Raw genomic sequence first — 17,119 nt, 5'->3', positions numbered from 1 at the left:
CTAGGGGTCACAAATGCCCGTGTCCACTGTCAAGGTATGCTGAAACATGAGAGAAGCCTGAGCCACGTCTGACTATGCGACTGATACTGAAAATAGAGTTGGCTTGGATCAGAATGAAACCTGAGCTGTTGTCGGTCACCAGCACCTTGGGCATCCACTCCTAAGGACATGAGTTTTAATCATGTTTTCTCATTAAGAAATTTTACGGTTGAGGAAAAATATATCCATGTGATTAACAGGTTTTATACAATAGGAGTTTTTTCTGGTGCTTTGAAATGAGCATCTTCTGTTCTGAACTGTGTCTGCTAACTGCTGACTCTAGATGCCGGCCAGCCCAGATCACTGTCATATGACCTAAGGGGACCACAGTCCCTGCACTGGCAGGGGTATTAAATCATGAGTGGACAGTGTCTGGGAGAGAAGATGTCAGATAGAACCAAGGCCTGGTTTGGCCCAGGCAGTAGAAACTGCTAGCATTCTGGAAACACCCATCCTCCTTGCTGGGCACCACTCTGCATAAGAATGGAAGTCAGTTCCCAGGAGTGGGAGGGGGTGGTAAAAGGTGCCTGAGAACCTACCAGAAAAATAGCACAAGCCTATCACCCAGTGTGACCAGTCAATAACAGCAGGTTGACAAATGACAGAGAAGGACCAAATCTACAAACTGTAATCTATAATTAAAGTACCATCCCAGGACAACCCTACAGAAAAACAGCCTTGCCGGGTTCTCAGGTTTCAGAGAACTCCTAAATGTTGAGTGGCCTTTTTCACTGATGCTCACCCTCTCAAAATCCCTTGATTACTTCATGGGGGAAAAGGAACTCTGTTCACGTCTAATCATTATTAACATGTAAGTCAGCTGCTAAGCCATGCTGAGGAACGAGGCCCCCAGATCATATAAAGCCAGACCCCTATCTGGCTCAAGCGTTAACACAGTACCAAAAAGAAGGTATTTTGGTTAGCAGACAGGAGCCTTCTCTTAGCAGCAGTTAATCACAAATTAGCATTCTGGAGAAAAGCGCACCGAATCCCCAGTCAGCTCCTCCACACACAGCTACAAAAGTCCTCTGGACCCACGCAGGCCTCCCACAGGACAGGCGCCAGGAAAATCTTGGCTGACAGGACTGGCTCTTTATAACCGCGGTGTGGGAGACACTACTTTTTAAGACCAAACTTCTACTTGGCGGGTGAAGGGTCCTGCTCCACTCTTCAGAGCCCACAAGCAGACAGGCCCAAGCTCACAGATGCCATCACTCAAAGCGGCAGATGGATCACAAAGGCTTGCTCCTGTGTCCAGTTTGGAAGGCAAGCCTGAGAACGTGTTCACACCCGAAAGCCTTGGACATCCATGTGAGCCCCAGGAATCAGGTGGTTTGAATTCTTGATAAAGAAGGGAGCATTCATTCCTATACAAAGACTCTGCTTGAGATTCTCCAAAGATGTGGATCCAGAGTGTGACGGAGTCTGACCGCATCCCTCATGTGTCTACGCGGGTCCAGGATGGACTCTGGCTAATGTGGCTTTACCTTCATACCCGAGCTTTACTTATTTCACTGTACCTTCAACACCAACCCCGGGTTTCCTTCTGTGACAGGCAACATGGGCAAAAGCAACTCTTCCATGTTGCCCTGTGTGCCCACGCAGATTTAAGTAAAGAAGCAAAGTAGATTGAATTAATTTTATATGCTTTAATAGTTTATTTTTATTTCTTTTATTTATAAACTATTTTTTCATTCTATTCTTAACATTTTATGAGAACCTTAATGAACTATGTTCTTCATGTAGATTTTAATCCACCTAGATCTTATATCTGCATCTTTAGTGAGTATGTATGTGCATTTTACAATAGATACTTTTTGCTCAGTTTTTATAAATTACATTCTGAAGTTGTGCTTCTGTATACTGAACGGAACACACCATCCCCACTGTACTTGCACTGAAAATGGTTCATTCCAAGCTCCCCAATTCGGTTCCCATGCCCTAATTATCTCTTCCAGCACCAATACTGTACTATCTACTCTTATCACTTTGTCTTCATTAAAATAATTTCCCTCTTTGTTTCCCTTCACCAGAAAACTGGGCTTCCTGTCTCCAACATTAGAGGTTATCTCACTATTACACGCTTTGAAAGGATGTATTCTGTGCTCCCTGGAAAACCTCATTGTTGAGTTATATCCCCAGTCAGGAGGTCAAAGAGTTCAATAAAGGAAGTTTTGTGTTCCAGGAACATTAAAGAAAATACCTACACACTGTGAATGTGTACCATGTGCACAATTGTTGAAAGCCATTGTAAAAGATACTAGACAGCGACTGACTTTAAAAGACTGGGCAGCTGATTTTCCAAACTTTTAAAATTTTATTAGCTACTAAATCTTCGCTCACAGAATCATCTTCTCTGTAGATCATAAACCAGAAGGAAACATCGCCACTCTATGAGCTTCCCAGTGACTCTGTTCTCCTCTCGATTTTAATAGTTGACTTCTTCTCCCGGGTTCTTTTTAAATGCCTTCAACACCAACAGCGGCAGAGAAGCACCCTCACAGTTCCTTTGAGATGTTGATATCTTCAGCGCTAATATTTAAGTCTATGGTACTCTGTGTTAACGTTAACACACCGTGAATTAGTGGCAAAGGTTTATCTTAGTGCAAGGCTCTACAGTTGTTTTCAGTAGCTGTTTCTGTAAAGTTTATGCTTTCTCCATCGAATTTTCTTGGAACACTGTCAAAGTGTATTGAGCATGTATGCAGGGGACTATTTTTAGACAGTCTACTGTGTTCCACTGCCCTAAATGTCTGCTTATATGAACACTTCATTATCCTGATTATTGCTGATTAACAGAAAATTTTCCATATCTAATAGGGTATGACCTCTATATTCGATTTCTTCTGCTACTTCCCTCCCTTCTCAACAACCTCAGTATTGTTCATTTCCACACACACACACACACACACACACACACTCTCGGGGCCTGTTTTTTTTTTAACACTATGCAAACAGAGTTGTTGAGATCTTGACTGGGATTATGCTGAATCTATAGGAGTTTAGAAGGTGTTAGATTCTTGAACACAATTCATCTCTCCAATCCTTTGCTGAGAGAGGGAGAACTGGGAGTCATCACCCTAAACAAATGGACAGAGGAACAACACAAAATGGACTCAGTAAGGCATGTGTGTGAGAAATAAAGAAAGAGAGAGGGAGAGAGAGAGAAAGTCAAGTATTTGAAAGGGAGCAGAAGTGGGAAAGACCATCCTATTTGGTCCCTTATGGCAGGGGACTTCATTCAGAAGTTCACAGCTAAGCAGGACCCTACAGTTTGTAATGGCTTTTATCAGTTAAAGGAAGTTCTTATTCTAGATCCCTAGGGGACCTGTAATTTACCATAAACAAGTGTTGAATTTTGTCAAGTAACTCTTTTTTTTTTTTTATGACAGGGTTTCTCTGTAGCTTTTAGAGGCTGCCCTGGAACTAGCTCTTGTAGACCAGGCTGGCCTCAAACTCACAGAGATCCGCCTGCCTCTGCCTCCAGAGTGCTGGGATTAAAGGCGTGTGCCTCCACCACCTTGCTGTCAAGTAACTCTTTAGTGTCTGATAAAAGGCTGATGTAGCCACTCTACTGAAATGATGATTAATGTGCCAGATCTCAGAAACAAATCTTTCAGTATTAAACCAACTTTGTATACTTAGGATAAATCATTTATATATTATCATATATTTTTATGTCTTTTGCATATATACCAATATTGTCCTTTCTGTCTTTATACACATGCACATAGTATGAGTATTAAAACTGGATAAATTCATAGTTTAGTTTTTTATTTATATTCATGAAAACTACAGTGTTTATTTTCTTTTTATAAAATGTCCTTGGTTAAGACATGAGAATAACAATAATTTCATGACATGATTTAGAAAATACCTTTTCTATTTTGTGTAAGTTTTAATACTACGATTATCATTTTCTTAAATATTTGTATAACTTACCAGAAAAATCATTAGTTTTGGAGATTTTTTAAATGATATATCTTAAATTTTTAATCAATTGATTTTTATTCTTTTTCCCAGTTATTTCTAAATATATAGATCTATTCTAATTTGATTATAAGGAATTTATCTTTTTGGTTGGGGTTATATAATTCATTGGGTAAAATTGTACAAATTAGCTTTCTGTTACTATAAAAATATTTGAAATAATCAACTTAAACAAAACAAAGATTTATTTGGGATTGTAGTTTTGAAGGTTTTAGCACATAGGTAGTTGGTCTTGTTACTTTTAAGTACATCATGTCTAGACAGTATGGTTGATGAAGCTTCTCAACACATAGCAGCCAGAAAGAAAAATAAAGAGACAAGGACTGGAGTGTCAAGATTTTCTTTGAAAAATATGTCCCCTAATTAGCTAAATTCACCACACTGGGCTTCATCTACTAAAGATTCTATCAACCAATAGAACCGATGGCTGGGGATCACATGAACACATGGGCCTTCAGGACATTCACATTCTAAACTCAAATAGTTGTTCATGATAGGGTCTTCTTATCCATTCAAAGACTACAGAATTTATAAATAACCCTTCTCATATTCCCAGTGCTGATTAACTACCCCCATCCTTGTTCCTGATCAATTGGCTGGAGTTGGATCAACTGTTCTGGTTTTCTCAAAGAATCAGATTTGACTTCATTGATCATCACTATGATTTTTCTGTATAAAATTTCAGTGTTTACGTTTCTCTTTTCCTGATAGTTTACACGCCACTTTCTAGCTTCTGAAGATGGAACCTGACCCTACTGACTCGAGCCCTTCCTTCCTTCTAGATAAGCCACAGCTGTGACACTCCCGCCGAGCAAGGCAATTTTGAAAGTATTGCACGTGTTTTCATTTTATTGAGCCCAATATTCATTCTAATGTCTCTCGTAATTATTTCTTGGACTCATAGGCTATTTAGAAGTAGGTTGCTATTTTCCAATTACTGATTGATTTTCCGCGTTTCTCGTGTATTGTATGACGGCAATCATTTCTAATTTAGTAAACTACGGGAGCCCAGAACAAGTTCTTTCTTGGAAATTCCATATGCATTTGAGAAAGTCGATACGTTGCATTGTTGGTAGGAATATTTTAGAAATCGGCTTGACCAACTGTTTCATAGTGCTATTCAAACAGCTTATATTCCTATGGTTTTTTTTTCTTGCTTGTCCATCAGCTATTAAAATAAAAGTGACAAAATCTCTGAATGGAATTATGGATGTAGAAAGCATGTATTCTGAACCTCTCTTCACTGGGTACGAGTTTCAAGCCCTTTGGTCCCTGTGATAAGATGATTCCCTGCCCCGAGACAATGCCCCTGTTTGGTTCTCCAGTTGAGTGACAGCTGTGCTGCACTATGCCCCTCCCACTTCCTTCCCTGACCTTGGTGAGTCCAGCAGCACGTGCTCCTTAGAGGTCTGCAGAAGAGCAGTGGTACCCTCAAGTTCGGGAGTGATTCCTATTCTTCTTCCTTCCCCTCTTCCCTTTCCTAGCCCCTGAGTGCTCTACCCTTTCAGATTCCGATCCCCTTCTGTTCCTCAGCACATGGCTGGGGTCTGTTTACATCCCCCTCTCTGGTTGCACCAGAATGGCATGGGACAGGAAGCTGGGCAATCCTCGACCCCGTCATCTCTTTCCCCTCTGCTGCAAGCGTGTTTCCTGCAGTATATTTCCAACTATCGTAAAATTACTGCTTCATTCATTTTGTCCCGTTTTAGTTGCTTGAGGTGGGAAAGTAACTTGGGCTTCTGTTACCTCATCCAGCTTCAATGCGCACATCTCTAGCGCAGCCTACATCAAAATGAAATGATTGCATGACTGGATTCAAAATACTTGTTCATCTTAACTTTAAATTTATTAGATAATAAAGGTGCTAAAAGCAACTTCCTGCAGAATAAATTTAACATAATCTGCACCGGGGCATAGAATGTCGTGTACTAATGGACCCTCGGGCACCAAACCTCCTCTGTAAAATAACAGCTCAATTTAAGCAACCAAACAAAAACAATCAGAAATCATGTGTAGCAAAACCAAGACTTTTATTAGGCCCATCAGTCTGCTCTCAGCCTAAGTCAGCACCCATCCCATCTTCTAGCAGAAGCAGCTGCCCTCAAAGGCTGTACTCGCCCATCTCTCTGTCATTCCCTTTCCCCAGGATTCAGGTGGCTGGAAGAACCTTCCTCATAACAGGAACTTCTTCTCTTCCTAAGAAAATTCAGGGGCCAAGAACACATGGTCGTCGGGGGCTCTTTGTCTTTGAGATGCAGCATCTTCCACACCGTTCCTTACCCTCCCGTCAGCATCACAACAGACACAGGTGGACAGATCCGCAGAGCCAGCGAGGCCTGTGCTACCCCCGAGGGTCAGCTTTGATGTAATTGCTTTACTATCGTGGTTTGAAAATGTTCAATAAAATTTTAAACAGGAGACCCACAACGGGACTTTTCTGGGGCCCACATAACAGATCTGGACACAGGCTATGTCTAGAGTTCAGTCTTCAGTCTTAGGAGCCTTTGGACGTCACCACGTGTGAAAGCAAAGAAACACAACTTCCATAAACTGTATCTTACCAGATCCCTCTGTGGCGCACGCAGCGGGTTAAAGGACGGCCCACTCCCTTCAAAAAGCCGCGCTGGAGCCCTAGCCTCGGACCTCAGGCTGTGGCCTTATTTGGAATAGGGTCATCATAGCCATTCCTAGTTAGGATGAGGGCATGTGTGGCTGAACTAGTGAGATTGATGTGCTAGAAGGAGACTGTCGCATGACAACAGAGGCACACAGGGAGAGTCTGCCTGGCCTGACACAGCTGCAAGCTAAAGGTGACAATGACAATGGCAAAGAACAAAAGGCCAGGGAGAGACACAGCAGCAGCATGGCCCTGTGCCCTGCACAGGTGTCTCTCTCAGGCAGCGCTACGGTCCTATGCTGCCACTGTTATAAAGAGACATGAGAACTGAGGCCCCTAACCAGAGTCTCTATGGGGGAAACACTACTAATTCTACTCCTGGAGAGCTTCCTGTCATTGTCCCGAGGGTGACCTTCAGGGAGGTTAAGAGGATGGTTGTCAGTGCCAGCAGCTTCCAGGCTTCAGCAGGGAAATCCCAGTGTGCCCCAAGGGTTTAGAGAAACCGTGGATTCTCAAGATGGTAAGGCTGCGATGAACCACCCCAGGCTGCTACCGTCTGAGTGTGTCCCTCTATGCCTTATGTTGCAGGTGCATCAGTACTGACAGGTGGGGTCTGCAGTGGGTGACTGGGCCTAACTGGTTGCTTACACTTTGATAAGAGGATTCAGAGCTGCCAGGACCATCCATCCACCATGCCTTCCCATTAGACTCAACATCTACGTCCCTTTCCAGTCCGCTTGCCACCATGTGAAGATACCATAAGAAGGCATGGTATCAGAGATAGGGAGCACCGCCCACCAGAAAAGTAACTGGTCGGCACAATGATCTTGGATTCCTCCTTCTCCAGGAGGGGTGGGGGCGGCGTCTGACTCTTTGAAGACAATTCTCCTTGGAGGGATATCTTGCCCAGCCAAGACACAGGAGGGAGGGCCTTAGTCCTGCCTCAAAGCAATGTGCCAGACTTTTTTGACTCCCTGTGGGAAGCCTTACCCTTTCTGAGAAGTGGAGGGAGGGTGGGGTGGGGAAAGGGGAGGGGGAGTGGAAGGAGGGGAAAGAGTGGGAACTGGGATTGGTATGTAAAATAAGAAAAGATTGTTTTAAAAGAAAAAAAGGAAAGAGATATCTCCCATGTGGTACTTCATTACAGCAGGACAATCACCAAAACAAAAGCTGGAAATGTTTCAGTAATAAATGATGGGAACCCAGCACTCACTGCAATCTTAGGGAAGCAGTTTATCTGATTAGAGACCTCCTGGGGGCTCAGTGCCTCTGCACAGAGAAGGCAGGTGGCCTGTGCTCAGAGCAGTATTTAAAGGCATTAAGCAGATTGTTTTGGGAGGTATGGCATGATAGTTGATTTTATTTTTTGTTTGTGAACAAATGTGTTTACTAGGGTACAGGAACACAGGTCGCTCACCTGTCACCCTGATGTCACGGACTCGGGAACGTGAATAACTGGAGTCCCTACCTCCAGTGAACCTCACATTCTGCCCACAAGCAACCAGGGGAAGAGGGGGCCAAGTAGTGTCTGTGGGCTGTACCCCACTTCTCTGAAGGGATGCTAACTGCCTTTCACTATCACTGGACACAGTTCCACTGTCACCATATCGGCTGGCTTCCTCCATCGTCATGACTCTGTGAGGAAGGCACCATGCACACAAGCCATCATAGCTCACTGCTCCATGATGACCGACGATCACATGAGGACCTGTAGGAAACAGCTCCACGGAGCCTGAGAGTAGCCTGGGTAAAGACATAATAAAACTCTATCTCAACGAAACAGAAAACGAGGAGGACAGAACATGGAATTTGGAATAGAACATTCTAGATTTGAGTCTTCTGTTGTTTTCCCCTTGATTATTTACTCCTTGACAGTTTCAGACCGTCATTCACACAAGTCCATACGGTCTTTTCACATTCCGTTAGCCTCCTGCGCCCCTCCTACTAACTACTAAAGCCCTTCTTTCTGAGAAGCCCCCTTGCATCTTCACGTCTTCTATTTGTGTGCTAATCACATAGTTTAATTATAATGGTTGGTTAGTTTCGATTGTCTACTAATTGGATTAAGAAGTACCCAGGGCATTAGCGAAGCACTCCTGTGTGTGTGTGTCTATGAGAGTGCCTCCAGAAAGGATTAAGGTAGGGAAGACCCACCCTCAATGTGGCAGCAGCCTCCCGTGGGCTGTGGTCCTGAGCTAAATTAAAAGAGTAAAAGAGAGCACTGCATTGTTCTTCCTCTGTTCTCATATCTTCCCAGCCATAACCAAGCAGCCCGACACTCTTCCACCACATCTGAGATCTGCTTCCATTACCATGGCCGCCAGGATGGATGGGTGGTACCCTCCAGCAGGGACCTCCTCCATTACATTGCATCCTGTGTGCAACCAGTCACAGCAGCCATAAAGGGAAGTGATACCAACACCCCCCTCCACCTCTTCCAGCACCATCTGCAGGGGCAATGTCATATCTGCTTTTCTGTATCCACAAAGCTTTCTGGGAAATGGAAGTCAGGCACAGGGGCTACACGTAAGACAATGCAAAGCTCCAACCAGAGGAAAAGGAAAGCAGAGTTAGAAAGTTAATGCCTGCTCATCTACAAATGGGAGACTCGGAGCTTGGCTGGGAATGATCTTTAGGTACACAAGACTCTGCAGGACAGGATCAATATCATCAGGAGGCATGTCCTGGTTAGTTACCTTGGATCTACCAGGTTGCCAGGACTGTCTGTGAGAAGGGAGCCACAGATCTGCGGTGTGCTCTCTACTCTTTTCTGTCTGAGTCAGGGGAGGATGGTACTAGTGGCCACAGAGAAAAGGAAGCCTGAAATACAGAACACTAGAGGAGCTAAGTGGGGTGTTGCTTAGCAACTCTTAATAGGAAATAATTTAACTGGGAAGTTATTTTTTCCTGAGAACTTGCTGCTCCAGCCTGAAGATAAGGATTCATCCCTTTGCTTCCGGCAGCTCCCCTGCGCGTACGCCTGGGTGCCTGGGTGCTTCTACATAGCTCCAACCTGAAAGGAAAGGAGGCCTGCTTATAAGAACTCTAACACAGTGAACAAGAACTTCAGCTTCAGTCTAAGAACAAGGGATGCCCAAGTAGCATTGCTCCCTACGGTACACAGGAGAGGCACATAGCGCACACACGCCACGGTCACGTGGATTTCCTCTGCCTGTCAGGTCCCATCTCTCACAGAATGTGGAAGAAACAATCTCTAAATGAAAACCTCAGCTGGTGACTCAGAGCTGGATCAGTCTAAGTTTCTGGCATCTCAGAAGAACCCCCCACATGTTGAGTTTCTGAATCTCTAACACGGAAGTGGTCTAGAGTTGCTAAAGGTGCTCCTTCCATGTCAAACAGTAAGCTTGGGTACGAGTAACAATGGGGGTGCAGAGTCAGCTGTGGTGCTACCGGGATGCCAGATGTAAACAAATACCTTTTCTCTTCCTGCTTTACACTTTACACAATTTGCTTAACCTCTCTGGAAGCCAATTTTCCCATCAGCTGAATACAAGCAGTGATAGTCCTGACTGCATGAGTCTGTGCTGATAAAGTCAGGTGTGTGAGCTCGGCGCCTGGTGTTGGGAGGAACCTGGGAGTGCGGCCCAGCAGTCTTGTGGTCGAGTTTAGTAGACGGTTGTGTTCTTTGTACATTCATTCAGTCATTACTGTAACTGCCTGCAGTCTAGTGAGTGAGTGTGTGTGTGTGTGTGTACATGTGAGCGTGCATTTGTATGTGAGTGAGTGCCTGTGTGTGTGGTCCCAGGTCACATAGTCTTTGAAATACACTTTAGAGCTGGTCATTTAGCTTTGATGGTGAGGGTGTAGTGTTAGCAAAATGTACTTTGGGTGCTGGGGGATGGCTCAGAGGTTCTGAGTTCTGATGCCCAGCACACACAGGAAGTAACACATATCTGTAAATCCTAGCACTCCTATGAGATGAGAGGATAAGAGACGAGACTTTCTGGGAGCTCAGGGGACAGCCAGCCAGCCCTGTAAGGCTCTGTCTCAAACATGGTGGAAGGGGAAGACCGATACCTCCGGGTGAATTCTGATTTCCACCTGTACACTGTGGCAATGCATATCATCCATGAATACACATAGAATATACACATCATACACACTCCAAAACCAAAAGACAAAATAAAATGCACATCAGACATGGGGTGGGGGTTGAGTATCATGAAAGAACAGACAGAGACGGATTGGTACAGCCTGCCTAATGACCTTACCCTACTTAACTAAGATGCAAATCTCCAAGGCCGGCCCCATGTTCCTCTGAAAAAAATCTCTGACCGGAGAAGGGGGAGGCTGAGGACACAAACCGAAGCAGCTACCCAATGACACAAGGTCTGCGAAAGCCCGGCGAGGGGCATGGCAGGTATCGGTGCAAGGCCAGAATAATTTCCCCACATGCTGTTTGGGACCCAACAGGAGGGGGAATTCAGAAATGCTGCCTCCACTCTAAACAGCCAGTGCTGTGTGGGATCCCAAAATAACTGTACAGCAGGCTTAGTCTACCCAGTATGCGTCCTTAAAATTCGTATCCCAGCAGAGGGGGCCTCGCCACTGAAAAGCCAACTCCTCCATCTTTGTTTTGAGATAAAAACTACTTTTAAATGTTTTTCACATCTGTGTTTTGTGCATATCCAAACCGCTTCCATGAGACATCGCCAGGGCTCACGGAAAAGGGCTTCCTGGGCAGCCCAGGAAGGGCTCTGAAGGGAAGGCTTTCTCCTGTCATCCGCAAGCAGAATGATCTGCCAGTGGGAATGTGCTAACAGCAGGCCAATGCTGCAGGCAGGGGACACCAGCTGATTCTGTGCCACTTCCAAGGCCACAGAAGGCTTCTACTCTCTCCCTCTTACCAACTTTCAGTGAGGCGTCTGCCACTTATCTACTGTTTTGTAGCATTGTTTTTGTTTTTGTGTGTTTTTTTTCTTTGTTTTTCTGTTGTTTGTTTGTTTTGGTTTTTCAAGACAGGGTTTTCTGTGTAGCCCTGGCTGTCCTGGAACTCACTCTGTAGACCAGACTGGCCTTGAACTCGGAGATCAGCCTGTCTCAGCCTCCCGGAGAGTTCTGGGATTAGAGGCATGCACCACCACCGCCCGGCTCTCCTGGTTTTTGTGAGTTAGTGTGAGCACTCATCATGTGGCTGGCATCTTTAAAGCAACAGAGTCGAGATTGTCATCCAAGTCGGCCATAGTGTCGCAAGTCCACGCCATCGGATTCAACACTTTCTAACAAAGCTGTCAGGAGCAGAAGGTTTGATTTCACCCTTCCTACAGGGAAAATGCAGGGCAACAGGACTCAGCTCTCTAACATTCGGGGAGGAGGGGATTCTAATTGGCTCGCAGCAGCTATATAAGCACCTGCCATTCTGGTCTGCGGTCATCAATCCTGACCAGAACTCAATTCCTCACCACCAGTCTCCTGCAAAAGATTCCCACCTCAACAAACCGGAATAATCATCAGCAAAGAAGAAATAACTTGTTCCTGTTAGAAATTCGCCAACCTTAAAAACCTAGGCTTCACTAGGAAAACGGAAGATATAGAGTCTTCTTTTGCTTGTTTGTTTTTTTTCAGAGTATCAGACAAGAAGGGTGAACCGATGTCATTTGTATAAGAATGAAAAGGTCGCACTTTTGTTCCTAGAACATGTCAATGCCCTATGGCATAGAAATGCTAAAGAGAATGTCCCCCACATCTGTACAGACACATAAGTGGATGACTGTCTCTTTGTCCATCTGTGTGGATGTACTTCACCAAACAGTTACACACGAGAACATCTCAACAATGTCTTCTTCACCGGAGTTCGCTTCTCTGGGAATCTGCAGTCTACCTCTCCTGGTAAGGGTGTGCTTCTGCAATTCTCAACAGGGGATTCATCTCAACATCATTAATCGGCCTTCAAGGAACCTCCGCAGGGGACTGACTCTTGGACACTGTAGTTCCCCAGCTCCCAACACTTGCCCCCCAGCAAGGACTCCTGTGTGAAATGCGGATCCCCTGGCAGAGACTGATGCTCCTCTCTGCAATGTGCTGGGTAAAGGAGAGGCATCCGTGCACACTGCTACTGAGTTCTTCAAAACAAAACGTGCCCCATTTGTGTCAGGACAGAAAGCAAGCTTCAGTCCTCCTGTGCTGACTTCAGGTTTCAAAAGGACTCCAGTTCTTTTAATCCAAAGATGACAGGCAAGCATGGCCTGGTGGCCGCGTTGTCAGTGGGGAGGTGGCTGTTCCCCCAGAAGCATTCATAGAGTGTGGGGCGAACAGCAAGGACTCCCGTGTGCAATGCAGATAAGAATGTTACAGTGCATCTCCAGAGCTCTACTCAGAGCTTCTAGAACATCAGAAACACCACTGTGAGAATTGGCCTTTACCAAACAGCTACATGAAGCAAATGTAAATCAGAGCCAATCACTGCAGAGTGAAATATCATCCAGATAAGGTTGGCATGAGTTAAACCAAAACAGCATTGGAAAAGCCCCCCACACATCAATGGCCAATGTCTTGAAGCCCCCCGCCCTGACCTTCCACTTTCCTCCCTCCCCCCAGTTATTCTTTTGAAGCTTTATGATGGCGGGACAACATTACCCCAAGCCTCCCACCCTTTGACAGGCATTTACTTTCCCAGAGTTGCACAGATCCCCCATCTTTACCCAGCCAGAGCATGGGGTAACGATGTGGACACCTGCCCACTGCTGAGGTAGCACACTCCTCAGACTCCATTCCTTGATGTCTGTGGACTGGATCATTCTTTTGGTGAGACTCTCCTCGTAATGGAGAGCATTTACGATAGCCCTGGCTTCTGCCCACTACCGGACAGTCACACTTGCTAGGATTGCTGAGAACTGGTCTCTGAAGTCGGCTCTCTTGTGTGCCAACCTCTTCCCCTAACCTGCATCTTAGCCTGAGCAAGATCCTTCACCAGCCACCTCCACCTTAGCAGGGCTGGGCATGACGGCGCCTACTGTGTGAGAAGAGGACTAAGCTAGGTAAGGCAAGCATTCACTAGGGCCCGATGCTGGCCATCCTCACCCCTGCCCTGCACTGGGAAGGCTGGGGACTGTGTGCTGTACGCAAGCTGCTGTACGGTGAAGATGAGACCTGACAGCAGGGGGACCCGACCTCACCCTCAGCTGCTGGGAGGTGAGCTGTGTCCTTAGGATGCACTGACTCTAAAGAGTCTTTGTGGCCCGGGCTTTGTCCATAGAAGAGAACAAGGTGAGGTAAGACAGAGCTGAGGGTTACATAGGATCAGTGACCCCTTTCAGAAACTAGAAATGACAAAGTCAACCTGGTCTCTAGAAGGCTATCAAGTGACACTTGGCTCACTAGGCCAGGTACAACCCAAGGAGCCCCCGAACAACTCTCCTCACAAACACCTCCTCAGCAAACAGTTCCATCCGCCACTGCCATGTTACTGCTACTGAGGCCCACAACCTCAGGGGAAGGAGAAAGGAGCTACACTGGGGTTTTTTCTCTGACTGAGTTCCCACGCATCATTCCCATGAGGACCCAGGAGCAGGAGGGGCAGCCTCTTCTAGAAAACTCGCCCTTGGGGTAGTCCTTCTCAATATTAGCTTCTCCACCCTCGGGGTGGGGGGGTGGGGGGCATGCTGGTCTAAAGAGCAAGGGTGGTTCTGCACTTTCAGAAGCAGGGTAAAGTTACCGACACACTTTTAGATGGCCAGTGTTTGGGGAGGAGCCCACATCTACGGCACTTCCAGTCAAGAACACCGCAGGATAAACTTGGACCAACATGCTTTCACAGTGAATCTCCATCCCAACAAAAAGTGACAGCTACAACCACGGATCCCAGCCATGGGTCTCTCCTGAGTACACCGCCCACAGTGAGAGGAAGGACCAGGCACAGATCTGTCTGCAGAAACATGCCTAGCTTGGAGCTGGACACTCAACCCATAGGATCAACACAAGTTACCTGAGCCTTCAGATGTGAATACTTCTTCCAGGGCCCCAAAGCTAGAAAAAGACAGCTACAAAGCAGTTAAGGTCATGTGCAGATATTTTGAAAAATCTATCCAATGACAGGTTAGGAAACAAAAATGCCAGGGTACGTGAGAAGGGTTTACCCACCACCCAGCTCCCGAGAGAAATCAGTCATGAGCGAGCTGGTGCAGGGCGAGGATGAAACAAGCAGGTTTGAGATTTCTCCAGGGACTGTTTAAAATGTTTAAAAACAACCAGGGACTGATGGAAAGCAAGGTAAAATCTCACATGCTATATCAAAGGTAGGTAAAATCAGGGCAAGTGGATGTAGGCAACAGCAAACCCAGAGATCACAAAGTGGCGCTCAGCTGCCCATTAACTAAGAAGCCTGACTCTCCACCCCTGCCTATCTCCCTAGGAAAAGACAGCAGGCTGGGAGTCAGTCCCCTTTGGTCCCCATGACCAGCAAGCAAGGCCACCACGAAAGAGAGCTATTACGAAGTGGGTGCCACAGGAAATCCAGGGAAAACGTCAGAGGTGACTGGCGGAGTGTGGTACAGAGATGGGGAAGGCTGCTCACTGAAGAACTTCCTGACAGATGGGAGACTCCTTCCTGATTAAATACTTCTGTTATTAGGAATAATCACAAAGCTACTCATGAATCTGAGGTGTCTTAGGAAGAGACGGGTTTGATGCCACCGGTGGGCTCTGATTACCCCTTATGGCGCATGTCCCAGCTAAGAAATTAGTGTGCTGTGTAAGAGTGAGTGAATCAAGGATTTGAAAGGGAAAATGGCAATTTTTGTCAGCAGCAGATGACAACACTGTGTATATAAATAAACCGAAACCCCGAGGCAAAGAAGCAGCAAAAGCTCTTCTGAGACTGCTGTGTGCAGAACAGAAAAAAGGAAAAGAACCAACATCTCATCAAAATTAACAATTAGGTAGAGTAACTTTTTAAAGTTTGAGTAACCCATTTTACTTTATTATACTGACATATAATTTTATTCATTCTATACTTTTTGAAATTATAGATTATTTCTCCATTCCCCTTCCTCCTTCCAAACCCTCCTATATTTCCTTTCTTGCTCTTTTTCAAGTCCATGGCCTCTGTTTTCATTACTGGCAGTTAGAAGCATGTGTATAGACATATATATCACTAATATATAATAATAATGACCTGCTCAGTCTGCATAGTGTTAGTTGCATGTATATGATGAGCTGAGCAAGGACAACAACAGACATGCCAAAATGGGCAGGAGAAAGGTAATTCAAAACTCCTTTTATAAAACAACAAAAACAAAAATTTGCTAATTTTATGAAGAAGGAGAAGTCCTAGAAGCACATAAAAAAAAGCATCAGACTTTTGGAGAGACACCACCATTTCAGACAGGGAAGGGTCTACCAAAATTTCCCAGTGTTCTTTTTTTATTTAATGTCCTCCCCCATTAAATTCTTTAGCTTTAAATCTCACACAAAGCAAAATGCCAACAATCTAATAAACTATAACGCCAGACACCAGTTGGATTTTCCATGACTATGACAAACTGATTCTGATGTTTGTACTGAAATGGAAAAGACAGTGAGTAACTGCTTCCAATGCAGGAGAACGTCCAGGAGATACTAGGTGCACGCCATCAAGCACCTAGGTGTCACTGTCGGCCCTCAAGCTGACATTAGCTGAGGACGAACATGAAGACGGGTGGTCTGGCACACCTGGTCTCAGGTATGCAGAACAAGGACAGCAGTGGAGGACAAGGAGGTTGCCAGGTAGGACACAGAGGGGTACACCAAGTCCTCTAAGTAGCATGAGGGCAATCGATGAAGAGGAGGAGGTGAAGTCACCCACTGTTTCCAGTGTCCACTATGACTGTGTCATTTTAGAGCAAGACAAACTTGAAGTCACTCCGCCCTGCCTTACTTCTGCAGCAGAAAGTGCCACCAAGGACAGTGACAGTTTGGTATTGGTCACATGAGCATAGACTGGCAGATCCTTAGCATGCCTGACTTGGGGCTCAGTCAGGTCACGCTAAGAATCCTCTGTCCAGTGGACGTGTTCCAGCCATTCCCATCAGGTCTCCACCAGCCTCTGCTGCTCTTTTTTTCTCGTCTCCAGTCTGTCTGTGGACCCTGCTCCTCCGTCCCCTGTGAGGGGCCTCTGGGTTGCTGAATCTCTCATTGCTTGGGTTTTAATTGACGAAAACTAAGCTGGCCTCTTGTCTAACTCTCCTCACCCAGACCTTTTCCCTACATGACACATCATTCAACCAAGCCATTGGGCAGCTGCAAGAGAGGATCCACTCACAAGGCAGGAGCACTGAGTAACATCACAGGCTGGACCATACTGCTAAGTCATGGCATCATCCAAACACGGCAGATTCAAGAGCCCCAGTGAGAACAAAGTGGGCATGCGCTTGCAACAGGAATAGGAAGCAAGCTTACTCACAGGATATGATCGTGTTGGTAGAAAAGCAGTGTGACTGGAGTCTGTCTTTACATACAAGTAAGTGTAACTGAGGA

General features: G+C 45.6%; 1 protein-coding gene across 1 annotated transcript in view; it reads right to left on the bottom strand.

Moving 5' to 3' along the window:
* Window positions 1-17,119, bottom strand: part of Adcy2 (adenylate cyclase 2) — a 325,945-nt gene that overhangs the window by 292,027 nt on the left and 16,799 nt on the right. The window lies entirely within an intron of this gene.

The sequence above is a fragment of the Chionomys nivalis genome, chromosome 15, assembly GCF_950005125.1.
Source record: "Chionomys nivalis chromosome 15, mChiNiv1.1, whole genome shotgun sequence".
NCBI lineage: Eukaryota > Metazoa > Chordata > Mammalia > Rodentia > Cricetidae > Chionomys > Chionomys nivalis.
This window is presented reverse-complemented; position numbering and strand designations above follow the sequence as displayed.